Source organism: Arachis ipaensis, chromosome B2 (genome assembly GCF_059453495.1).
Source record: "Arachis ipaensis isolate K30076 ecotype BB chromosome B2, ASM5945349v1, whole genome shotgun sequence".
Taxonomy (NCBI): Eukaryota; Viridiplantae; Streptophyta; class Magnoliopsida; order Fabales; family Fabaceae; genus Arachis; species Arachis ipaensis.
Window position 1 is genome coordinate 89397783 of NC_142437.1, and position 26899 is coordinate 89424681.

The 26899-nt window shown below is 38.6% G+C and overlaps 3 non-coding genes across 3 annotated transcripts; all 3 read left to right on the forward strand.

Moving 5' to 3' along the window:
- The first annotated feature begins 8484 nt into the window (after window positions 1–8484).
- LOC148574778 (small nucleolar RNA R71) lies at window positions 8485–8592 on the forward strand. Its single transcript, XR_015906881.1, has one exon. It is a non-coding gene; the product is annotated as a small nucleolar RNA R71 (small nucleolar RNA).
- A 9094-nt stretch (window positions 8593–17686) lies between these two features.
- On the forward strand, window positions 17687–17794 carry LOC148574779 (small nucleolar RNA R71). Its single transcript, XR_015905720.1, has one exon. It is a non-coding gene; the product is annotated as a small nucleolar RNA R71 (small nucleolar RNA).
- Window positions 17795–23683: 5889 nt separating this feature from the next.
- LOC148574780 (small nucleolar RNA R71) lies at window positions 23684–23791 on the forward strand. Its single transcript, XR_015905965.1, has one exon. It is a non-coding gene; the product is annotated as a small nucleolar RNA R71 (small nucleolar RNA).
- Window positions 23792–26899: the final 3108 nt, after the last annotated feature.

Genomic DNA, 26899 nt, shown 5'->3' on the forward strand with positions numbered 1-26899 from the left:
GCTTTGGAAAGCTGACTTCCAAATCTTTCTAGTAATATATAATAGTCTATACCTTGCTTCGGATTAGAAGGACCAAAACTGGCATCCAACGACAGCTTCCTACCCCCTTCCAGCGTCCAGCGCCCAAAGAGCAGAGACCAATGTCCAAACGCCCAAAGAGGACCGCCTAGCTGGCGTTCCATGCCCCAGAGACCTTGGTGCGCAGAAATTGTGATTGCACTTTAATTATGTAAAATTCATCGCTCTTTCTTTCCCTGGTAATAGCGCCAAAAACATGATGCCAATACCATGGTTCACAATTTCACACAACTAACCAGCAAGTGCACTGGGTCGTCCAAGTAATACCTTACGTGAGTAAGGGTCGAATCCCACGGAGATTGTTGGTATGAAGCAAGCTATGGTCACCTTGTAAATCTCAGTCAGGCAGATATAAAATAGTAATGGGGTTTTCGAAATTAATAATAAAGTAAGGATAGAAATACTTATGTAAATCATTGGTGAGAATTTCAGATAAGCGCATAGAGATGCATTCGTTCCTCTGAACCTCTGCTTTCCTGCTGTCTTCATCCAATCAGTCTTACTCCTTTCCATGGCTGGCTTTATGTAATGCATCACCATTGTCAATGGCTACTTTCGGTCTTCTCTCGGGAAAATAATCCAAATGCAATGTCACGGCACGGCTAATCGTCTGGAGGCATCACCCTTGTCAATGGTTACATCCTATCCTCTCAGTGAACATGGTCAACGCACCCTGTCACGGCACGGCTATTCATCTGTCGGTTCTCGATCATACTGGAATAGGATTTACTATCCTTTTGCGTCTGTCACTACGCCCAGCAATCGCGAGTTTGAAGCTCGTCACAGTCATTCAATCATTGAATCCTACTCAGAATACCACAGACAAGGTTTAGACTTTCCGGATTCTCTTGAATGCCGCCATCATTCTAGCTTATACCACGAAGATTCTGGTTAAGAGATCTAAGAGACACTCATTCAATCGAAAGTAGAACGGAAGTGGTTGTCAGGCACGCGTTCATGGGGAATGATGATGATTGTCACGTTCATCACATTCAGGTTGAAGTGCGAATGAATATCTTAGAAGCGAAATAAGATGAATTGAATAGAAAACAGTAGTACTTTGCATTAATCTTTGAGGAACAGCAGAGCTCCACACCTTAATCTATGGAGTGTAGAAACTCTACCGTTAAAAATACATAAGTGAAGGGTCCAGGCATGGCCGAATGGCCAGCCCCTCTGATCTAAGAACCAGGCGTCCAAAGATGTCTAATACAATAGTAAAAGGTCCTATTTATAATAAACTAGTCACTAGGGTTTACAGAAATAAGTAATTGATGCATAAATCCACTTCTGGGGCCAACTTGGTGTGTGCTTGGGCTGAGCTTGAGTGTTGCACGTGTAGAGGTCCTTCTTGGAGCTGAACGCCAGCATTTGTGCCAGTTTGGGCGTTCAACTCTGGTTTTGGATCCTTTTCTGGCGCTAGACGCCAGAATTGGGCAGAGAGCTGGCGTTGAACGCCAGTTTGAGTCGTCTATTCTTGGCCAAAGTATGGACTATTATATATTGATGGAAATCCCTGGATGTCTACTTTCCAACGCAATTGAAAGCGTGCCATTTCGAGGTCTGTAGCTCCAGAAACTCCACTTTGAGTGCAGGGAGGTCAGAATCCAACAGCATCAGCAGTCCTTCTTCAACCTCTGAATCTAATTTTTGCTCAAGTCCATCAATTTTAGTCAGAAAATACCTGAAATCACAGAAAAACACAAAAACTCATAGTAAAGTCCAGAAATGTGAATTTAACATAAAAACTAACGAAAACGTCCCTAAAAGTAACTAGATCCTACTAAAAACATACTAAAAACAATGCTGAAAAGCGTATAAATTATCCGCTCATCACAACACCAAACTTAAATTGTTGCTTGTCCCCAAGCAACTAAAAATCAAATAGGATAAAAAGAAGAGAATATACTATAAATTCCAAACTATCAATGAAACATAGCTCCAATCAAATGAGCGGGACTTATAGCTTTTTGCCTCTTGAATAGTTTTGGCATCTCACTTTATCCATTGAGGTTCAGAATGATTGGCATCTATAGGAACTCAGAGTTCAGATAGTGTTATTGATTATCCTAGTTCAGTATGATGATTCTTGAACACAGCTATTTTATGAGTCTTGGCCGTGGCCCTAAGCACTTTGTTTTCCAGTATTACCACCGGATACATAAATGCCACAGACACATAATTGGGTGAACCTTTTCAGATTGTGACTCAGCTTTGCTAAAGTCCCCAATTAGAGGTGTCCAGGGTTCTTAAGCACACTCTTTTTTTGCTTTGAACCTTGACTTTAACCGCTCAGTCTCAAGTTTTCACTTGACACCTGCACGCCACAAGCACATGGTTAGGGACAGCTTGGTTTAGCCGCTTAGACCAGGATTTTATTCCTTTAGGCCCTCCTATCCACTGATGCTCAAAGCCTTGGGATCCTTTTTATTTGCCCTTGCCTTTTGGTTTTAAGGGTTATTGGCTTTTTGCTCTTGCCTCTTGGTTTTAAGAGCTTTTGGCTTTTTCTGCTTGCTTTTTCTTTTTCTTTCGCCTAATTTTTTTTCTGCAAGCTTTGTTCTTTGCTGCTTTTTCTTGCTTCAAGAATCATTTTTATGATTTTTCAGATTATCAAATAACATGTTTCCTAGTCATCATTCTTTCAAGAGCCAACATATTTAACATTCTTAAACAACAACTTCAAAAGACATATGCACTGTGGTGCACGAAATTGTGATGTCCAGGCTCGAACAATCCCTGGCAACGTGAGCAACTTGGTACGCGTAATCGTGATTACACTTTAATTATGTAAAATTCATGGCTCTTTCTTTCCCTGGCAATGGCGCCAAGAACATGGTGCCAATACCATGGTTCACAACTTCGATACAACTAACCAGCAAGTGCACTGGGTCGTCCAAGTAATACCTTACGTGAGTAAGGGTCGAATCCCACGGAGATTGTTGGTATGACGCAAGCTATGGTCACCTTGCAAATCTCAGTCAGGCAGATATAAATTGATAATGATGTTTTCGAATAATAAATAATAGAATAGGGATAGAGGTACTTATGTAATTCATTGGTAGGAATTTCAGATAAGCGAATGGAGATGCTTTTCGTTCCTCTGAACCTCTGCTTTCCTACTATCTTCATCCAATCAGTCTTACTCCTTTCCATGGCTGGCTTTATGTGATACATCTCCACTGTCAACGGCTACTTTCGGTCATCTCTCGGGAAAATGATCCAATGCCCTGTCACGACACGGCTAATCGTCTGGAGGCATCACCCTTGTCAATGGCTTCATCTTATCCTCTCAGTGAATAATATGCTCACGCACCCTGTCATGGCACGGCTATTCATCTGTCGGTTCTCGATCATGCTGGAATAGGATTTACTATCCTTTTGCGTCTGTCACTAACGCCCTGCAATCACGAGTTAGGAGCTCGTCACAGTCATTCAATCATTGAATCCTACTCGGAATACCACAGACAAGGTTTAGACTTTCCGGATTCTCTTGAATGCCGCCATCATTCTAGCTTACGCCACGAAGATTCTGGTTAGGAGATCTAAGAGATACTCATTCTAGCTTATTTCATGTAGAACAAAAGTATTTGTCAGGCACGCGTTCATAAGGGAGAAGGATGATGAGCGTCACACATAATCATCACCTTCATCACGTTCTTGGGTGCGAATGGATATCTTAGAAGCGAAATAAGAAGAATTGAATAGAAAACAGTACTACTTTGCATTAATCTTTGAGGAACAGCAGAGCTCCACACCTTAATCTATGGAGTGTAGAAACTCTACCGTTAAAAATACATAAGTGAAGGTCCAGGCATGGCCGAGATGGCCAGCTCCCTAAAACGTGATCAAAGGATCATAAGGTAATCCAAAGATGCCTAATACTGTAGTAAAAGGTCCTATTTATAATAAACTAGTCACTAAGGTTTACATGAGTAAGTAATTGATGCATAAATCCACTTCCTGGGCCCACTTGGTGTGTGTTTGGGCTGAGCTTGAGTGTTGCACGTGCAGAAGCCATTTGTGGAGTTGAACGCCAGTTTTTGTGCCAGTTTGGGCGTTCAACTCTGGTTTTGGATCCTTTTCTGGCGCTGGACGCCAGATTTGGGCAGAGAGCTGGCGTTGAACGCCAGTTTACGTCGTCTATTCTTGGCCAAAGTATGGACTATTATATATTGCTGGAAAGCCCTGGATGTCTACTTTCCAACGCAATTGGAAGCGCGCTATTTCGAGTTCTGTAGCTCCAGAAAATCCACTTTGAGTGCAGGGAGGTCAGAATCCAACAGCATCAGCAGTCCTTCTTCAACCTCTTGAATCTGATTTTTGCTCAAGTCCCTCAATTTCAGCCAGAAAATACCTGAAATCACAGAAAAACACACAAACTCATAGTAAAGTCCAGAAATGTGAATTTAACATAAAAACTAATGAAAACATCCATAAAAGTAACTAGATCCTACTAAAAACATACTAAAAACAATGTCAAAAAGCGTATAAATTATCCACTCATCACAACACCAAACTTAAATTGTTGCTTGTCCCCAAGCAACTGAAAATCAAATAGGATAAAAAGAAGAGAATATAATATAAATTCCAAACTATCAATGAAACATAGCTCCAATCAAATGAGCGGGACTTATAGCTTTTTGCCTCTTGAATAGTTTTGGCATCTCACTTTATCCATTGAGGTTCAGAATGATTGGCATCTATAGGAACTTCAGATTTCGAATAGTGTTATTGACTCTCCTAGTTCAGTATGATGATTCTTGAACACAGCTTCTTTATGAGTCTTGGCCGTGGCCCTAAGCACTTTGTTTTCCAGTATTACCACCGGATACATAAATGCCACAGACACATAATTGGGTGAACCTTTTCAGATTGTGACTCAACTTTGCTAAAGTCCCCAATTAGAGGTGTCCAGGGTTCTTAAGCACACTCCTTTTTTTTGCTTTGGACCTTGACTTTAACCGCTCAGTCTCAAGATTTCACTTGACACCTACACGCCACAAGCACATGGTTAGGGACAGCTTAGTTTAGCCGCTTAGACCAGGATTTTATTCCTTTTGGGCCCTCCTATCCACTGATGCTCAAAGCCTTGGAATCCTTTTTATTTGCCCTTTCCTTTTGGTTTTAAGGGTTATTGGCTTTTTGCTCTTGCCTCTTGGTTTTAAGAGCTTTTGGCTTTTTCTGCTTGCTTTTTCTTTTTTTTTTTTTCGCCTATTTTTTTTTCTGCAAGCTTTGTTCTTTGCTGCTTTTTCTTGCTTCAAGAATCATTTTTATGATTTTTCAGATTATCAAATAACATATCTCCTAGTCATCATTCTTTCAAGAGCCAACATATTTAACATTCTTAAACAACAACTTCAAAAGACATATGCACTGTTCAAGCATACATTCAGAAAACAAGAAGCATTGTCACCACATCAATATAATTAAGCTAAGTTCAAGGATAAATTCGAAACTCGTGTACTTCTTGATCTTTTAAATTAAAACAGTTTTTATTTAAGAGAGGTGATGGATTCATAGGACATTCATAACTTTAAGACATAGTTACTAACTACTAATGATCATGTAATGAAGACACAAACATAGATAAGCACATAACATAGAAAACGAAAAACAGAGAAAGTGAGAACAAGGAATGAATCCACCTTAGTGATGGTGGCGTTTCCTTCTTGAGAAACCAATGATGTCCTTGAGCTCTTCTATGTCTCTTCCTTGTCTTTGTTGCTCCTCCCTCATTGCTTTTTGATCTTCTCTTATTTCATGAAGGATGATGGAGTGCTCTTGATGTTCCCCCCTTTGTTGCTTCCAATAATTGTGTGGAAGAAAATATATCCCCTGAGGTATCTCAGGGATCTCTTGATTTGCAGTCAAATGTTCTACCACTGAGCTATAGACCCTTGATGGAAGCTTTTGTCTTCCCTTTCCTCTTTCTAGAGGTTTCTCTGGCCTTAGGTGCCATCAATGGTTATGGAAAAAAACAAAAAAGCTATGCTTTTACCACACCAAACTTAGAATATTGCTCGTCCTCGAGCAAAAGAAGAAAGAATAGAAGAAGAAGAAGAAGAAGATATGGAGGAGATGGATGGATGTGTGTATTCGGCCATATGGGTGGGATTGGGTGGGAGAGAGATGTTGAATTTGAAGTTAGTAGGTGTATGGATGTGAGTGGTAAATGGAAAACAGAAGGGATGATCATGAATGGAAAGAAAGATGATGAGGTAGGTGGGGATCCTGTGGGGTCCACAGATCCTGAGATGATCCTGTGGGGTCCACAGATCCTGAGATGATCCTGTGGGGTCCACAGATCCTGAGGTGTCAAGGCATTTACATCCCTGCACCAATTTAGGCATGTAAAATGCCCTTGCACACAACTCTGGGCGTTCAGCGCCAGGTTGGTGCCCATTTTGGGCGTTCAACGCCCATTTGTTGCCATTTCTGGCATTCAGCACCCAGAAGCTGCCCATTTTGGGCGTTGAGCGCCAGAACCATGCTCTGTTCTGGCGTTTGAACGCCAGACAGATGCTCCTCCAGGGTGTGATTTTTCTTCTGCTGTTTTTGATTCCGTTTTTGATTTTTTTGTTTATTTTGTGACTCCACATGATCATGAACCTATAAAGACATATGACTAAGAAAAATATAGTTAGATAAATAAAAATTGGGTTGCCTCTTAACAAGCGCTTCTTTAATGTCAATAGCTTGACAGTGGGCTCTCATGGAGCCTCACAGATGTTCAGAGCATTGTTGAGACCCTCCAACACCAAACTTAGAGTTTGGATATGGGAGTTCAACGCCAAACTTAGAGTTTGGTTGTGGCCTCCCAACACCAAACTTAGAGTTTGACTGTGGGGGCTCTGGTTGACTCTGCTGTGAGAGAAGCTTTTTCTGCTTCCTCTCCATGGTTGCAGAGGGAGATCCTTGGGTTTTAAACACAAGGGAGTCCTCATTCCATTGAAGGACTAGTTCACCTCTGTCAACATCAATCACAGCTCTTGCTGTGGCCAGGAAAGGTCTTCTTAGGATGATGGATTCATCCTCTTCCTTTCCAGTATCCAGGACTATGAAATCAGCAGGGATGTAAAGGCCTTCAACCTTTACTAACACGTCCTCTACTTGTCCATAAGCCTGTTTTCTTGAACTGTCTGCCATCTCTAATGAGATTTTAGCAGCTTGCACCCCATAGATTCCCAGTTTCTCTATTACAGAGAGGGGCATGAGGTTTATTCCTGAACCAAAGTCACATAGAGCCTTAAAGATCATGGTGCTTATGGTACAGGGTATTATGAACTTTCCAGGATCCTGTCTCTTCTGAGGCAATGTCAGTTGATCCAGATAACTTAGTTCATTGATGAACAAGGGAGGTTCAATTTCCCAAGTATCAATGCCAAATAATTTGGCATTCAGCTTCATGATTGCACCAAGAAACTTGGTAGTTTGCTCTTCAGTAATATCCTCATTCTCTTCAGAAGAGGAATACTCATCAGAGCTCATGAAGGGCATAAGGAGGTTCAGTGGAATCTCTATGGTCTCTAGATGAGCCTCAGATTCCTTTGGTTCCTCAGAGGGAAGCTCCTTATTGGTCACTGGACGTCCCAGGAGGTCTTCCTCCTTGGGATTCACGTCCTCCACTCCCCTTGTGGGTTCGGCCATAGTGCTTATGTCAATGGCCTTGCACTCTCCTTTTGGATTCTCTTCTGCATTGCTTGGGAGAGTACTGGGAGGGATTCCAGTGATCCTTTTACTCAGCTGGCCCACTTGTGCTTCTAGATTTCTAATGGAAGATCTTGTTTCATTCATGAAACTTACAGTGGCCTTAGATAGATCAGAGACTAAATTTGCTAAATTAGTAGTATTTTGTTCAGAGTTCTCTGTCTGTTGCTGAGTGGATGATGGAAAAGGCTTGCTATTGCTAAACCTGTTTCTTCCACCATTATTAAAGCCTTGTTGAGGCTTTTGATCCTTCCATGAGAAATTTGGATGATTTCTCCATGATGAGTTATAGGTGTTTCCATAAGGTTCACCTAAGTAATTCACCTCTGCTATTGCAGGGTTTTCAGGATCATAAGCTTCTTCTGCATAAGAAGCCTCTTGAGTACTGTTGGATGCAGCTTGCATTCCATGCAGACTCTGAGAGATCATATTGACTTGCTGAGTCAATATTTTGTTCTGAGCCAGTATGGCATTCAGAGTATCAACTTCAAGAACTCCCTTCTTCATAGGCGTCCCATTACTCACAGGATTCCTTTCAGAAGTGTACATGAACTGGTTATTAGCAACCATGTCAATGAGTTCTTGAGCTTCTGCAGACGTTTTCTTTAGGTGAATGGATCCACCTGCAGAAGTGTCCAGTGACATCTTTGATAGCTCAGATAAACCATCATAGAATATATCCAGGATGGTCCATTCTGAAAGCATGTCAGAAGGACACTTTTTGGTCAACTGTTTGTATCTTTCCCAAGCTTCATAGAGGGATTCACCTTCTTTCTGTTTGAAGGTTTGAACATCAGCTCTAAGCTTGCTCAGCTTTTGAGGAGGAAAGTACTTGGCTAAGAAAGCCGTGACCAGCTTATCCCAAGAGTTCAGGCTATCTTTGGGTTGAGAATCCAACCATAATCTAGCTCTGTCTCTTACAGCAAAAGGGAAAAGCATGAGCCTGTAGACTTCAGGATCTACTCCATTAGTCTTAACAGTATCACATATCTGCAAGCATTCAGTTAAGAACTGAAAAGGATCTTCAGATGGAAGTCCATGAAACTTGCAGTTCTGCTGCATCAGAGAAACTAATTGAGGTTTCAGCTCAAAGTTGTTTGCTCCAATGGCAGGAATGGAGATGTTTCTTCCATGTAAATTGGAATTAGGTGCAGTAAAGTCACCAAGCATCTTCCTTACATTATTATTATTTTCGGCTGCCATCTCCTCTTCCTGTTCAAAAATTTTTGAAAGGTTATCTCTGGATTGTTGTATTTTAGCTTCTCTTAATTTTCTCTTCAGAGTCCTTTCAGGTTCTGGATCTGCTTTCACAAGAATGTTCTTATCCTTGCTCCTGCTCATATGACAAAGAAGAGGGCACAGAAAAAATAATAATAATAATATGGATCCTTTATACCACAGTATAGGGATCCCTGTGTGAGTAGAAGAAGAGGGGGAGACAAAGAATGTAATATAATGGAAGAAACACAACTGTGAGGATGGCAGAGATGTGAGATGAGCTGTTAGGATATGAATGAATAAATAGAATAAGATGGGGGAGGGATAATTTTCGAAAAATATTTTTGAAAAAGAGTTAGTGATTTTCGAAAATGGTTTTTGAAAAATGTTTGTATTTTTTCGAAATTTTTTTTTAAAATTAAAAATAAAAATAAGAATAATTAGTTAATTAAAAAGAAATTTTTGAAAAAGAGGGAAGATATTTTCGAAAATTAGAGAGAGAGAGAGTTAGTTAGGTAGTTTTGAAAAAGTTAAGAAACAAACAAAAAGTTAGTTAGTTAGTTGAAACAAATTTTGAAAAGATAAGAAGTTAGGAGGTTAGAAAAGATATTTTGAAATCATATTTTTGAAAAAGATAAGATAAGAAGATATTTTTGAAAAGATATGATAAAAATTAGTTTTTTTTTTTGAAAAAGATTTGATTTTTAAAATCACAATTAATGACTTGATTCACAAGAAATCACAAGATATGATTCTAGAACTTAAAGTTTGAATCTTTCTTAACAAGTAAGTAACAAACTTGAAATTTTTGAATCAAAACATTAATTGTTTATGTTATTTTCGAAAATTTAATACAAAAATAAGAAAAAGATTTTTGAAAAATATTTTTGAAATTTTTGAAAATAACTAAGAATTTTGAAAAAGATTTGATTTTTGAAAAAGATTTTGAAAAAGATAAGATTTTCAAATTGAAAATTTGATTTGACTCATAAGAAACAACTTGATTTTTAAAAATTTTTGAAAAAGTCAACTCAATTTTCGAATTTGATGAGAGAAAAAAGGGAAAGATATTTTTTTAATTTTTGAAATTTTTATGAAAAACATGAAAATTATGCAATGCATGAAATTTTTAGATCAAAACAATGAATGCATGCAATAATGCTATGAATGTCAAGATGAACACCAAGAACATTATGAAGATCATGATGAACATCAAGAACACATTTTTGAAAAATTTTTAATGCAAAGAAAACATGTAAGACACCAAACTTAGAAATCTTTCATGTTTAGACTCTAACAAACGAAAAATGCACATGAAAAACAACTAAAGATGCAAAACAAGAAAACATCAAGATCAAATAAGAAGACTTACCAAGAACAACTTGAAGATCATGAAGAACACTATGAATGCATGAATTTTCGAAAAATGCAAGATGCATATGCAATTGACACCAAACTTATGATATGACTCAAGACTCAAACAAGAAACAGAAAAATATTTTTGATTTTTATGATTTTCTAATTTTTTTTGGATTTTTTCGAAAATTATATGAAAAAGAAAAAATAAGGATTCCAAAATTTTTAACATGAATTCCAGGAATCTTGCATTCTTAGTCTAAAGCTTCAGTCCAAGAATTAGACATGGCTCATGAGCCAGCCAAGCTTTCCATGAAAGCTCCGGTCCAAAACACTAGACATGGCCAATGGCCAGCCAAGCTTCAGCATGTAATTCAGACATGACATGCCTGACATACCCTACAGTCGTATAAGAGCTGATGGGTGGAAGCCTCAGTCCAAAAGAATTTAGACATGGCTTTACAGCCAGCCAGGCTTCACATGCTTCATGAAACACTAGAATTCATTCTTTAAAAATTTTGAATAAATTTTTGAAAACATTTTTAAATTTTTTTTTCGAAAATAGATGAGAAAATTTTGAAAAATTTTTGAGAAATTTTTTTGAAAAGAAAATAAAAAGAAAATTACCTAATCTGAGCAACAGGATGAACCGTCAGTTGTCCAAACTCAAACAATCCCCGGCAACGGCGCCAAAAACTTGGTGCACGAAATTGTGATGTTCAGGCTCGAACAATCCCTGGCAACGTGAGCAACTTGGTACGCGTAATCGTGATTACACTTTAATAATGTAAAATTCATGGCTCTTTCTTTCCCTGGCAATGGCGCCAAGAACATGGTGCCAATACCATGGTTCACAACTTCGATACAACTAACCAGCAAGTGCACTGGGTCGTCCAAGTAATACCTTACGTGAGTAAGGGTCGAATCCCACGGAGATTGTTGGTATGAAGCAAGCTATGGTCACCTTGCAAATCTCAGTCAGGCAGATATAAATTGATAATGATGTTTTCGAATAATAAATAATAGAATAGGGATAGAAATACTTATGTAAATCACTGGTGAGAATTTCAGATAAGCGAATAGAGATGCTTCTCATTCCTCTAAACCTCTGCTTTCCTGCTATCTTCATCCAATCAATCTTACTCCTTTCCATGGCTGGCTTTATGCAAGGGCATCACCGTTGTCAGTGGCTACATCCCCTCATCTCAGTGAAAAATGTTCTCACATGCTCTGTCACAGCACGGCTAATCATCTGTCGGTTCTCGATCATGCTGGAATAGGATTCACCCTCCTTTTGCGTCTGTCACTAACGCCCAGCACTCGCGAGTTTGAAGCTCGTCACAGTCATCCAATCATTGAATCCTACTCGGAATACCACAGACAAGGTTTAGACTTTCCGGATTCTCTTGAATGCCGCTATCATTCTAGCTTACGCCACGAAGATTCTGGTTAGGAGATCTAAGAGATATTCATTCTAGCTTATTTCATGTAGAACAGAAGTGTTTGTCAGGCACGTGTTCATAGGGGAGAATGGTGATAAGCGTCACACATAATCATCACCTTCATCACGTTCTTGGGTGCGAATGGATATCTTAGAAGAGAAATAAGATGAATTGAATAGAAAACAGTAGTACTTTGCATTAATCTTTGAGGAACAGCAGAGCTCCACACCTTAATCTATGGAGTGTAGAAACTCTACCGTTAAAATTACATAAGTGAAAGGTCCAGGCATGGCCGAGATGGCCAGCCCCTCTGATCTAAGAACCAGGCATTCAAAGATGATCAAAGGATCAAAAGATAATCCAAAGATCCCTAATACAATAGTAAGAGGTCCTATTTATAATAAACTAGCTACTAGGGTTTACATGAGTAAGTAATTGATGCATAAATCCACTTCCGGGGCCCACTTGGTGTGTGTTTGGGCTGAGCTTGAGTATTGCACGTTTAGAGGTCCTCCTTGGAGTTGAACGCCAGTTTTTGTGCCAGTTTGGGCGTTCAACTCTGGTTTTGGCTCCTTTTCTGGCGCTGGACGCCAGATTTGGGAAGAGAGCTGGCGTTGAACGCCAGTTTACGTCGTCTATTCTTGGCCAAAGTATAGACTATTATTTATTTCTGGAGAGCCCTATATGTCTACTTTCCAACGCAATTGGAAGCGCGCCATTTCGAGTTCTGTAGCTCCAGAAAATCCATTTTGAGTGCAGGGAAGTCAGAATCCAACAGCATCAGCAGTCCTTGTTCAACCTCTGAATCTGATTTTTGCTCAAGTCTTTCAATTTTAGCCAAAAAATACCTGAAATCACAGAAAAATACACAAACTCATAGTAAAGTCCAGAAATGTGAATTTAACATAAAAACTAATGAAAACATCCCTAAAAGTAACTAGATCCAACTAAAAACATACTAAAAACAATGCCAAAAAGCGTATAAATTATCCGCTCATCACAACACCAAACTTAAATTGTTGCTTGTCCCCAAGCAACTGAAAATCAAATAGGATAAAAAGAAGAGAATATACTATAAATTCCAAACTATCAATGAAACATAGCTCCAATCAAATGAGCGGGACTTATAGCTTTTTTTGCCTCTTGAATAGTTTTGGCATCTCACTCTATCCATTGAGGTTCAGAATGATTGGCATCTATAAGAACTTCAGATTTCGAATAGTGTTATTGACTCTCCTAGTTCAGTATGATGATTCTTGAACACAGCTTCTTTATGAGTCTTGGCCGTGGCCCTAAGCACTTTGTTTTCCAGTATTACCACCGGATACATAAATGCCACAGACACATAATTGGGTGAACCTTTTCAGATTGTGACTCAGCTTTGCTAAAGTCCCCAATTAGAGGTGTTCAGGGTTCTTAAGCACACTCTTTTTTTGCTTTGGACCTTGACTTTAACCGCTCAGTCTCAAGTTTTCACTTGACACCTTCACGCCACAAGCACATGGTTAGGGACATCTTGGTTTAGCCGCTTAGACCAGGATTTTATTCCTTTTAGGCCCTCCTATCCACTGATGCTCAAAGCCTTGGGATCCTTTTTATTGCCCTTTCCTTTTGGTTTTAAGGGTTATTGGCTTTTTGCTCTTGCCTCTTGGTTTTAAGAGCTTTTGGCTTTTTCTGCTTGATTTTTCTTTTTCTTTCTATATTTTTTTTTTCGCCTATTTTTTTTTTCTGCAAGCTTTGTTCTTTGCTGCTTTTTCTTGCTTCAAGAATCATTTTTATGATTTTTTAGATTATCAAATAACATGTCTCCTAGTCATCATTCTTTCAAGAGCCAACATATTTAACATTCTTAAACAACAACTTCAAAAGACATATGCACTGTTCAAGCATACATTCAGAAAACAAGAAGCATTGTCACCACATCAATATAATTAAACTAAGTTCAAGGATAAATTCGAAACTCATGTACTTCTTGTTCTTTTGAATTAAAACATTTTTTCATTTAAGAGAGGTGATGGATTCATAGGACATTCATAACTTTAAGACATAATTACTACTACTAATGATCATGTAATGAAGACAAAAACATAGATGGGCACATAACATAGAAAACGAAAAATAGAAGAAAGAAGAACAAGGAATGAATCCACCTTAGTGATGGTGGCGTTTCCTTCTTGAGGAACCAATGATGTCCTTGAGCTCTTCTATGTCTCTTCCTTGTCTTTGTTGCTCCTCCCTCATTGCTTTTTGATCTTCTCTTATTTCATGAAGCATGATGGAGTGCTCTTGATGTTCCACCCTTAGTTGTCCCATATTGGAACTCAATTCTCCTAGGGAGGTGTTGAATTGCTCCCAATAGTTTTGTGGAGGAAAGTGCATTTGAGGCATCTCCGGGATCTCATGGTGATGAGCTTCATACGCCTCTTGAGCTCCATGAATGGGCTCTCTTGCTTGCTCCATCTTTTCCTTAGTGATGGGCTTGTCCTCTTTAATGAGGATATCTCCCTCTATGTCAATCCCAGCCGAATTGCATAGGTGGCAGATGAGGTGAGGAAAGGCTAACCTTGCCATAGTGGAGGACTTGTCAGCCACCTTGTAGAGTTCTTGAGGTATAATCTCATGAACTTCCACCTCTTCTCCAATCATGATGCTATGGATCATGATGGCTCAGTCTATAGTAACTTCAGACCGGTTGCTAGTGGGAATGATTGAGCATTGAATGAACTCCAACCATCCTCTAGCTACAGGCTTGAGGTCCAATCTTCTTAGTTGAACCGGCTTGCCCTTGGAGTCAATCTTCCATTGAGCTCCTTCCACGCATATGTCCATAAGGACCTGGTCCAACCTTTGATTAAAGTTGACCCTTCTAGTGTAGGGGCGTTCATCTCCTTGCATCATGGGCAAGTTAAACGTCAACCTCACATTCTCCGGACTAAAATCTAAGTGTTTCCCCCGAACCATTGTAACATGGTTCTTTGTATCCGGGTTCTTACTTTGATCATGGTTCTTGGTGATCCATGCATTGGCATAGAACTCTTGAACCATTAGGATGCCGACTTGTTGGATGGGATTTGTTAGAACTTCCCAACCTCTTCTTTGAATTTTATGTCGGATCTCCGGATACTCATTTCTTTTGAGTTTGAAAGGGACCTCAGGGATCACCTTCTTCTTGGCCACAACATCATAGAAGTGGTCTTGATGGGCTTTGGAGATGAACCTTTCCATCTCCCATGACTCGGATGTGGAAGCTTTTGTCTTCCCTTTCCCTCTTCTAGAGGATTCTCCGGTCTTAGATGCCATCAATGGTAATGGAAAAACAAAAAAGCTATGCTTTTACCACACCAAACTTAGAATATTGCTCGCCCTCGAGCAATAAACAAAAGAATAGAAGAAGAAGAAGAAGAAATATGGAGAGGGAGAGGGAGATGTGGTTTCGACCAAGAAGGGTGTAGAGGGGTGTGTTGTGTGAATTTGATGAAGAATGGAGGGCTTTATATAGGGAAGGGAGGGGGGTTAAGGTTCGGCCATATGGGTGGGTTTGGGTGGGAAATTGGTTTTGAATTTTGAAGGTAGGTGGAGTTTATGAGGTAGGTTTATGGGGAAGAGTGGATGGATGTGAGTGGTGAAGAGGTGATGGGGAAGAGAGTTTGAGGTGATTGGTGAAGGGTTTTTGGGGAAGAGTGTTTATGGGGTTGTGTGAAAGAGAGTGGTGAAAAAAAGTGAGTGGAGGTAGGTGAGGATCCTGTGGGGTCCACAGATCCTGAGTGGATCCTGTGGGGTCCACAGATCCTGAGGTGTTCAAGGATTTACATCCCTGCACCCATTAAACATGTAAAAATGCCTTTGTACCCAACTCTGGGCGTTCAGCGCCAGGTTGGTGGCCATTTTGGGCGTTCAACGCCCATTTGTGTGCCATTTCTGGCGTTGAATGCCAGAATCATGCCTGTTCTGGCGTTCAGCGCCCAGAAGCTGCCCATTTTGGGCGTTCAGCGCCAGAACCATGCTCTGTTCTGGCGCTGAACGCCAGACAGATGCTCCTCCAGGGTGTGATTTTTCTTCTGCTGTTTTTGATTCCGTTTTCAGTTTTTATATTTATTTTGTGACTCCACATGATCATGAACCTACAAAGACATATAACTAAGAAAAATATAGTTAGATAAATAAGAATTGGGTTGCCTCCCAACAAGCGCTTCTTTAATGTCAATAGCTTGACAGTGGGCTCTCATGGAGCCTCACAGATGTGCAGAGCTTTGTTGAGACTCTCCAACACCAAACTTAGAGTTTGGATATGGGAGTTCAACACCAAACTTAGAGTTTGACTGTGGGAACTCTGGTTGACTCTGCTTTGAGAGAAGCTTTTTCTGCTTCCTCTCCATGGTTGCAGAGGGAGATCCTTGAGTTTTAAACACAAGGGAGTCCTCATTCCATTGAAGGACTATTTCACCTCTGTCAACATCAATCACAGCTCTTGCTGTGGCCAGGAAAGGTCTTCCTAGGATGATGGATTCATCCTCTTCCTTTCCAGTATCCAGGACTATGAAATCAGCAGGGATGTAAAGGCCTTCAACCTTTACTAACACGTCCTCTACTTGTCCATAAGCCTGTTTTCTTGAACTGTCTGCCATCTCTAATGAGATTTTAGCAGCTTGCACCCTATAGATTCTCAGTTTCTCTATTACAGAGAGGGGCATGAGGTTTATTCCTGAACCAAGGTCACACAGAGCCTTAAAGATTATGGTGCCTATGGTACAGGGTATTATGAACTTTCCAGGATCCTGTCTCTTCTGAGGCAATGTCAGTTGATCCAGGTCACTTAGCTCATTGATGAACAAGGGGGGTTCAACTTCCCAAGTATCAATGCCAAATAATTTGGCATTCAGCTTCATGATTGCACCAAGAAACTTGGCAGTTTGCTTGTCAGTAACATCCTCATTCTCTTCAGAAGAGGAATACTCATCAGAGCTCATGAAGGGCATAAGGAGGTTCAATGGAATCTCTATGGTCTCTAGATGAGCCTCAGAGTCCTTTGGTTCCTCAGAGGGAAGCTCCTTATTGACCACTGGACGTCCCAGGAGGTCTTCCTCCTTGGGATTCACGTCCTCCTCTCCCTCATTGGGTTCGGCCATTTTGCTTATGTCAATGGCCTTGCACTCTCCTTTTGGATTCTCTTCTGTATTGCTTGGGAGAGTACTGGGAGGGATTTCAGTGATCCTTTTACTCAGCTGGCCCACTTGTGCTTCCAAATTTCTAATGGAAGACCTTGTTTCATTCATGAAACTCACAGTGGCCTTGGACAGATCAGAGACTAGATTTGCTAAATTAGAAGCATTTTGTTCAGAGTTCTCTGTCTGTTGCTGAGTGGATGATGGAAAAGGTTTATTATTGTTAAACCTGTTTCTTCCACCATTATTAAAGCCTTGTTGAGGCTTTTGATCCTTCCATGAGAAATTTGGATGATTACTCCATGATGAGTTATAGGTGTTTCCATAAGGTTCACCTAAGTAATTTACCTCTGCTATTGCAGGGTTTTCAGGATCATAAGCTTCTTCTTCAGAAGATGCCTCTTGAGTACTGTTCTATGCAGCTTGCATTCCATGCAGACTCTGAGAGATCATATTGACTTGCTGAGTCAATATTTTATTCTGAGCTAATATGGCATTCAGAGTATCAACTTCAAGAACTCCCTTCTTCATAGGCGTCCCATTACTCACAGGATTCCTTTCAGAAGTGTACATGAACTGGTTATTAGCAACCATGTCAATGAGTTCTTGAGCTTCTGCAGGCGTTTTCTTTAGGTGAATGGATCCACCTGCAGAAGTGTCCAGTGACATCTTTGATAGCTCAGATAAACCATCATAGAATATATCCAGGATGGTCCATTCTGAAAGCATGTCAGAAGGACACTTTTTGGTCAACTGTTTGTATCTTTCCCAAGCTTCATAGAGGGATTCACCTTCTTTCTGTCTGAAGGTTTGAACATCAGCTCTAAGCTTGCTCAGCTTTTGAGGAGGAAAGTACTTGGCTAAGAAAGCCGTGACCAGCTTATCCCAAGCGTTCAGGCTGTCTTTGGGTTGAGAATCCAACCATAATCTAGCTCTGTCTCTTACAGCAAAAAGGAAAAGCATGAGCCTGTAGACTTCAGGATCTACTTCATTAGTCTTAACAGTATCACATATCTGCAAGAATTCAGTTAAGAACTGAAAAGGATCTTCAGATGGAAGTCCATTAAACTTGCAGTTCTGCTGCATCAGAGAAACTAATTGAGGTTTCAGCTCAAAGTTGTTTGCTCCAATGGCAGGAATGGAGATGCTTCTTCCATGTAAATTGGAATTAGGTGCAGTAAAGTCACCAAGCATCTTCCTTACATTATTATTATTTTCGGCTGCCATCTCCTCTTCCTGTTCAAAAATTTCTGAAAGGTTATTTCTGGATTGTTGTAATTTAGCTTCTCTTAATTTTCTCTTCAGAGTCCTTTCAGGTTCTGGATCTGCTTCAACAAGAATATTCTTGTCCTTGCTCCTGCTCATATGACAAAGAAGAGGGCACAGAAAAAATAATAATAATAATATGGATCCTTTATACTACAGTATAGGGATCCCTTTGTGAGTAGAAGAAGAGGGGTAGACAAAGAATGTAATATAATGGAAGAGACACAACTGTGAGGATGGTTGAGATGTGAGATGAGATGTTAGTAAATGAATGAATAAAGAGAATAAGATGGGAGAGCGAGAATTTTCGAAAAATATTTTTGAAAAAGAGTTAGTGATTTTCGAAAATGGTTTTTGAAAAGTGTTAGTATTTTTCGAAATTTTTTTTAAAATCAAAAATAAAAATAAGAATAATTAGTTAATAAAAAAGAAATTTTTGAAAAAGAGGGAAGATAATTTCGAAAATTAGAGAGAGAGAGTTAGTTAGGTAGTTTTGAAAAAGTTAAGAAACAAACAAAAAGTTAGTTAGTTAGTTGAAACAAATTTTGAAAACCAATTTTGAAAAGATAAGAAGTTAGGAAGTTAGAAAAGATATTTTGAAATCAAATTTTTGAAAAAGATAAGAAGATATTTTTGAAAAGATATGATTGAAATTGTTTTTGAAAAAGATTTGATTTTTAAAATCACAATTAATGACTTGATTCACAAGAAATCACAAAATATGATTCTAGAACTTAAAGTTTGAATCTTTCTGAACAAGCAAGTAACAAACTTGAAATTTTTGAATCAAAACATTAATTTCTATTGTTATTTTCGAAAATTTGGTATAAAAATAAGAAAAAGATTTTTGAAAAATATTTTTGGAATTTTCGAAAATAACTAAGAATTTTGAAAAGGATTTGATTTTTGAAAAAGATTTTGAAAAAGATACGATTTTCAAATTGAAAATTTGATTTGACTCATAAGAAATAACTTGATTTTAAAAATTTTTGAAAAAGTCAACTCAAATTTTCGAATTTGATGAGAGAAAAAGGGAAAGATATTTTTTTGATTTTTGAAATTTTTAGATCAAAACAATGAATGCATGCAAGAATGCTATGAATGTCAAGATGAACACCAAGAACACTTTGAATGTCAAGATGAACACCAAGAACTTATTTTTGAAAAATTTTTAATGCAAAGAAAACATGTAAGACACCAAACTTAGAAATCTTTCATGTTTAGACTCTAACAAACGAAAAATGCACATGAAAAACAACTAAAGATGCAAAACAAGAAAACATCAAGATCAAACAAGAAGACTTACCAAGAACAACTTGAAGATCATGAAGAACACTATGAATGCATGATATTTTCGAAAAATGCAAGATGCATATGCAATTGACACCAAACTTATGACATGACTCAAGACTCAAACAAGAAACAGAAAAATATTTTTGATTTTTATGATTTTCTAATTTTTTTTGTATTTTTTTCGAGAATTAATTGAAAAAGAAAAAATAAGGATTCCAAAATTTTTAACATGAATTCCAGGAATCTTACATTCTTAGTCTAAAGCTTCAATCCAGGAATTAGACATGGCTCACTAGCCAGCCAAGCTTTCAATGAAAGCTTCAGTCCAAAACACTAGACATGGCCAATGGCCAGCCAAGCTTCAGCATTTTAACATCAGAGTATATTGCTCTTGATAACAAATTGCAAGCCTCAGTCCAAATAAATTTAGACATGGCTTTACAGCCAGCCAGGCTTCACATGCTTCATGAAACACTGGAATTCATTCTTAAAAATTTTGAATCTAATTTTTGAAAACATTTTTATATTATTTTCGAAAACAGATGAGAAAATTTTAGAAATATTTTTGAAAAATTTTTGAAAATAAAATAAAAAGAAAATTACCTAATCTGAGCAACAAGATGAACCGTCAGTTGTCCAAACTCAAACAATCCCCGGCAACGGCGCCAAAAACTTGGTGCACGAAATTGTGATGTCCAGGCTCGAACAATCTCTGGCAACGTGAGCAACTTGGTACGCGTAATCGTGATTACACTTTAATTATGTAAAATTCATGGCTCTTTCTTTCCCTGGCAATGGCGCCAAGAACATGGTGCCAATACCATGGTTCACAACTTCGATACAACTAACCAGTAAGTGCACTGGGTCGTCCAAGTAATACCTTACGTGAGTAAGGGTCGAATCCCACGGAGATTGTTGGTATGAAGCAAGCTATGGTCACCTTGCAAATCTCAGTCAGGCAGATATAAATTGATAATGATGTTTTCGAATAATAAATAATAGAATATGGATAGAAATACTTATGTAAATCACTGGTGAGAATTTCAGATAAGCGAATAGAGATGCTTCTCATTCCTCTAAACCTCTGCTTTCCTGCTATCTTCATCCAATCAATCTTACTCCTTTCCATGGCTGGCTTTATGCAAGGGCATCACCGTTGTCAGTGGCTACATCCCCTCCTCTCAGTGAAAAATGTGCTCACATGCTCTGTCACAGCACGGCTAATCATCTGTCGGTTCTCGATCATGCTGGAATAGGATTCACCCTCCTTTTGCGTCTGTCACTAACGCCCAGCACTCGCGAGTTTGAAGCTCGTCACAGTCATCCAATTATTGAATCCTACTCGGAATACCACAGACAAGGTTTAGACTTTTCGGATTCTCTTGAATGCCGCCATCATTCTAGCTTACGCCACGAAGATTCTGGTTAGGAGATCTAAGAGATATTCATTCTAGCTTATTTCATGTAGAACAGAAGTGTTTGTCAGGCACGTGTTCATAGGGGAGAATGGTGATGAGCGTCACACATAATCATCACCTTCATCACGTTCTTGGGTGCGAATGGATATCTTAGAAGCGAAATAAGATGAATTGAATAGAAAACAGTAGTACTTTGCATTAATCTTTGAGGAACAGCAGAGCTCCACACCTTAATCTTTGGAGTGTAGAAACTCTACCGTTAAAATTACATAAGTGAAAGGTCCAGGCATGGCCGAGATGGCCAGCCCCTCTGATCTAAGAACCAGGCGTTCAAAGATGATCAATGGATCAAAAGATAATCCAAAGATCCCTAATACAATAGTAAGAGGTCCTATTTATAATAAACTAGCTACTAGGGTTTACATGAGTAAGTAATTGATGCATAAATCCACTTCTGGGGCCCACTTGGTGTGTGTTTGGGCTGAGCTTGAGTGTTGCACGTGTAGAGGTCCTCCTTGGAGTTGAACGCCAGTTTTTGTGCCAGTTTGGGCGTTCAACTCTGGTTTTGGCTCCTTTTCTGGCGCTGGACGCCAGATTTGGGAAGAGAGCTGGCGTTGAACGCCGGTTTACGTCATCTATTCTTGGCTAAAGTATAGACTATTATATATTTCTGGAAAGCCCTAGATGTCTACTTTCCAACGCAATTGGAAGCGCGCCATTTCGAGTTCTGTAGCTCCAGAAAATCCATTTTGAGTGCAGGGAGGTCAGAATCCAACAGTATCAGCAGTCCTTGTTCAACCTCTGAATCTGATTTTTGCTCAAGTCCCTCAATTTCAGCCAGAAAATACCTGAAATCAAAGAAAAACACAAAAACTCATAGTAAAGTCCAGAAATGTGAATTTAACATAAAAACTAATGAAAACATCCCTAAAAGTAACTAGATCCTACTAAAAACATACTAAAAACAATGCCAAAAAGCGTATAAATTATCCGCTCATCACCTCCCAACAAGCGCTTCTTTAATATCAATAGCTTGACAGTGGGCTCTCATGGAGCCTCACAGATGTTCATAGCATTGTTGAGACTCTCCCACACCAAACTTAGAGTTTGGATATGGGAGTTCAACACCAAACTTAGAGTTTGGTTGTGGCCTCCCAACACCAAACTTAGAGTTTGACTGTGGGGGCTTTGTTTGACTCTGCTTTGAGAGAAGCTTTTTCTGCTTCCTCTCCATGGATGCAGAAAGAGATCCTTGAGTTGTAAACACAAGGTTGTCCTTATTTAATTGAAGGATCAATTCTCCTTTGTCCACATCAATCACAGCTCTTGCTGTGGCCAGGAAAGGTCTTCCCAGGATGATGGATTCATCTTCTTCCTTTCCAGTTTCCAGGACTATGAAATCAACAGGGATGTAAAGGCCTTCAACCTTTACTAACACGTCCTCTACATGTCCATAAGCCTGTTTTCTTGAATTGTCTGCCATCTCTAATGAGATTTTAGCAGCTTGCACCCCATAGATTCCCAGTTTCTCTATTACAGAGAGGGGCATGAGGTTTATCCCTGAACCAAGGTCACATAGAGCCTTAAAGATCATGGTGCCTATGGTACAAGGTATTATGAACTTTCCAGGATCCTGTCTCTTCTGAGGCAATGTCAGTTGATCCAGATCACTTAGTTCATTGGTGAACAAGAGAGGTTCATCTTCCCAAGTTTCAATACCAAATAATTTGTCATTCAGCTTCATGATTGCACCAAGAAACTTGGCAGTTTGCTCTTCAGTAACATCCTCATTCTCTTCAGAAGAGGAATACTCATCAGAGCTCATGAATGGCATAAGGAGGTTCAATGGAATCTCTATGGTCTCTAGATGAGCCTCAGAGTCCTTTGGTTCCTCAGAGGGAAGCTCCTTATTGACCACTGGACGTCCCAGGAGGTCTTCCTCCTTGGGATTCACGTCTTCTCCTTCCCTTACAGGTTCAGCCATGGTGCTTATGTCAATGGCCTTGCACTCTCCTTTTGGATTCTCTTCTGTATTGCTTGGAAGAGTACTAGGAGGGATTTCAGTGATCCTTTTACTCAGCTGGCCCACTTGTGCTTCCAGATTTCTAATGGAAGACCTTGTTTCATTCATGAAACTTACAGTGGCCTTAGATAGATCAGAGACTAAGTTTGCTAAATTAAAAGTATTTTGTTCAGAGTTCTCTGTCTATTGCTGAGTAGATGATGGAAAAGGTTTATTATTGTTAAACCTGTTTCTTCCACCATTATTAAAGCCTTGTTGAGGCCTTTGATCCTTCCATGAGAGATTTGGATGATTTCTCCATGATGGATTATAGGTGTTTCCATAAGGTTCACCTAAGTAGTTCACCTCTGCTATTGCAGGGTTCTCAGGATCATAAGCTTCTTCTGCATAAGAAGCTTCTTGAGTACTGTTGGATGCGGCTTGCATTCCATTCAGACTCTGAGAAATCATATTGACTTGCTGAGTCAATATTTTGTTCTGAGCCAATATGGCATTCAGAGTATCAACTTCAAGAACTCCCTTCTTCATAGGCGTCCCATTACTCACAAGATTCCTCTCAGAAGTGTACATGAACTGGTTATTAGCAACCATGTCAATGAGTTCTTGAGCTTCTGCAGGCATTTTCTTTAGGTGAATAGATCCACCTGTAGAGGTATCCAATGACATCTTTGATAGCTCAGATAAACCATCATAGAATATATCCAGGATGGTCTATTCTGAAAGCATGTCAGAAGGACACTTTTTTGTCAGCTGCTTGTATCTTTCCCAAGCTTCATAGAGGGATTCACCATCTTTTTGTTTGAAGGTTTGAACATCCACTCTAAGCTTGCTCAGCTTTTGAGGAGGAAAGAACTTGGCTAAGAAAGGCGTGACCAGCTTATCCCAAGAGTTCAGGCTATCTTTAGGTTGAGAGTCCAACCATATTCTAGCTCTGTCTCTTACAGCAAATGGGAAAAGCATGAGCCTGTAGACTTCAGGATCTACTCCATTAGTCTTAACAGTATCACAGATCTGCAAGAATTCAGTTAAGAACTGAAAAGGATCTTCAGATGGAAGTCCATGAAACTTGCAGTTCTGCTGCATCAGAGAAACTAGCTGAGGTTTCAACTCAAAGTTGTTTGCTCCAATGGCAGGAATGGAGATGCTTCTTCCATGTAAATTGGAATTAGGTGCAGTAAAGTCACCAAGCATTCTCCTTGCATTATTGTTGTTGGGTTCGGCTGCCATCTCCTTTATTTGTTCGAAATTTTCAATAAGGTTGTCTCTGGATTGTTGTAATTTAGCTTCTCTTAGTTTTCTTTTCAGAGTCCTTTCAGGTTCTGGATCAGCTTCAACAAGAATGCCTTTTTCTCTGTCCCTGCTCATAAGAAAGAGAAGAGAAAAAGAAAAGAAGAGGAATCCTCTATGTCACAGTAAAGAGGTTCCTTATTGTTAGTAGAAAAAGAAGAAGAAGAAAAATTCGAACACAGATAGAAGAGGGGGTTCGAATTTGGTGAGTGATGTGAGGAAGAGATGTTAGTAGATGAATAAATAAATAGAATAAGAGGAGAGAGGGAGAGGATTTTCGAAAATAATTTTTGAAAAAGAGTTAGTGATTTTCGAAAATAGTTTTTGAAAAAGGTTAGTAATTTTCGAAAATTAAAATTAAGAATTAAAATAATTAATTAATTAAAAAGAAATTTTGAAAAAGGGGGGAGATATTTTCGAAAATTAGAGAGAGAGAGTTAGTTAGGTGGTTTTGAAAAAGATAAGAAACAAACAAAAAGTTAGTTAGTTAGTTGAAACAAATTTGAAAATCAATTTTTGAAAAGATGAGAAGTTAGGAAGTTAGAAAATATATTTTGAAATCAAATTTTTGAAAAGGATAAGATAAGAAGATATTTTTGAAAAGATATGGTTGAAATTAGTTTTTGAAAAAGATTTGATTTTTAAAATCACAATTAATGACTTGATTCACAAGAAATCACAAGATATGATTCTAGAACTTAAAGTTTGAATCTTTCTTAACAAGCAAGTAACAAACTTGAAATTTTTGAATCAAAACATTAATTGTTATTGTTATTTTCGAAAATTTGATATAAAAATAAGAAAAAGATTTTTGAAAAATATTTTTATAATTTTCGAAAATAACTAAGAAAAATGAAAAAGATTTGATTTTTGAAAAAGATTTTGAAAAAGATAGGATTTTTAAATTGAAAATTTGATTTGACTCATAAAACAACTAGATTTTAAAAATTTTTGAAAAAGTCAAATCTTATTTTCGAAATTTTGAGAGAGAAAAAGGGAAAGATATTTTTTAGATTTTTGAATTTTTAATGAAGAGAGAGAAAAACAAGAAAAATGATGCAATGCATGAAAGTTATGGATCAAAACAATGAATGCATGCAAGAATGATATGAATGTCAAGATGAACACCAAGAACACTATGAAGATCATGATGAACATCAAGAACACATTTTTTAAAAAAATTTTTATGCAAAGAAAACATGCAAGACACCAAACTTAGAATTCTTTAATGCTTAGATACTAAGAATTCAAGAATGCATATGAAAAACAAGAAAAGACACAAAACATGCAAATGCAAAGATCAAACAAGAAGACTTACCAAGAACAACTTGAAGATCATGAAGAACACTATGAATGCATGAATTTTCGAAAAAAATGCAAGATGCACATGCAATTGACACCAAACTTATAACATGACTCAAGACTCAAACAAGAACATAAAAAAATATTTTTGATTTTTATGATTTTCTAATTTTTTTGTATTTTTTTTTCGAAAATTATTATGAAAAATAAGGATTCCAAAATTTTTAATATGAATTCCAGGAATCTTATGCTTTTTAGTCTAAAGCTCCAATCAAAGGGTCAGGCATGGCTTAATAGCCAGCCAAGCTTTAGTATGTAAATCAGGAACAGCAGCAGGTGGATTAGCAACAACTAGCTTGCTCTTGATAACAAATTGGAAGCCTCAGTCCAAATGAATTTAGACATGGCTTTACAGCCAGCCAGGCTTCACATGCTTCATGAAACACTAGAATTCATTCTTAGAAATTCTGAAGAAAAATATATTTTTGAAAACATTTTTTTTTTCAAAAACAGATGAGAAATTTTTGAAAGATTTTTGAAAAATTTTTTGAAAATAAAATAAAAAGAAAATTACCTAATCTGAGCAACAAGATGAACCGCCAGTTGTCCAAACTCGAACAATCCCTGGCAAGGGCGCCAAAAACTTGGTGCGCAGAAATTGTGATTGCACTTTAATTATGTAAAATTCATCGCTCTTTCTTTCCCTGGTAATGGCGCCAAAAATATGATGCCAATACCATGGTTCACAACTTTGCACAACTAACCAGCAAGTGCACTGGGTCATCCAAGTAATACCTTACGTGAGTAAGGGTCGAATCCCATGGAGATTGTTGGTATGAAGCAAGCTATGGTCACCTTGTAAATCTCAGTCAGGCAGATATAAAATAGTAATGGGGTTTTCGAAATTAATAATAAAGTAAGGATAGAAATACTTATGTAAATCATTGGTAAGAATTTTAGATAAGCGCATAGAGATGCATTCGTTCCTCTGAACCTCTACTTTCCTGCTGTCTTCATCCAATCAGTCTTACTCCTTTCCATGGCTGGCTTTATGTAATGCATCACCATTGTCAATGGCTACTTTCGGTCTTCTCTTGGGAAAATGATCCAAATTCCCTGTCACGGCACAGCTAATCGTCTGGAGGCATCACCATTGTCAATGGTTACATCCTATCCTCTCAGTGAACATGGTCAACGCACCCTGTCACGGCACGGCTATTCATCTGTCGATTCTCGATCATACTGGAATAGGATTTACTATCCTTTTGCGTCTGTCACTACGCCCAGCAATCGCGAGTTTGAAGCTCGTCACAGTCATTCAATCATTGAATCCTACTCAAAATACCA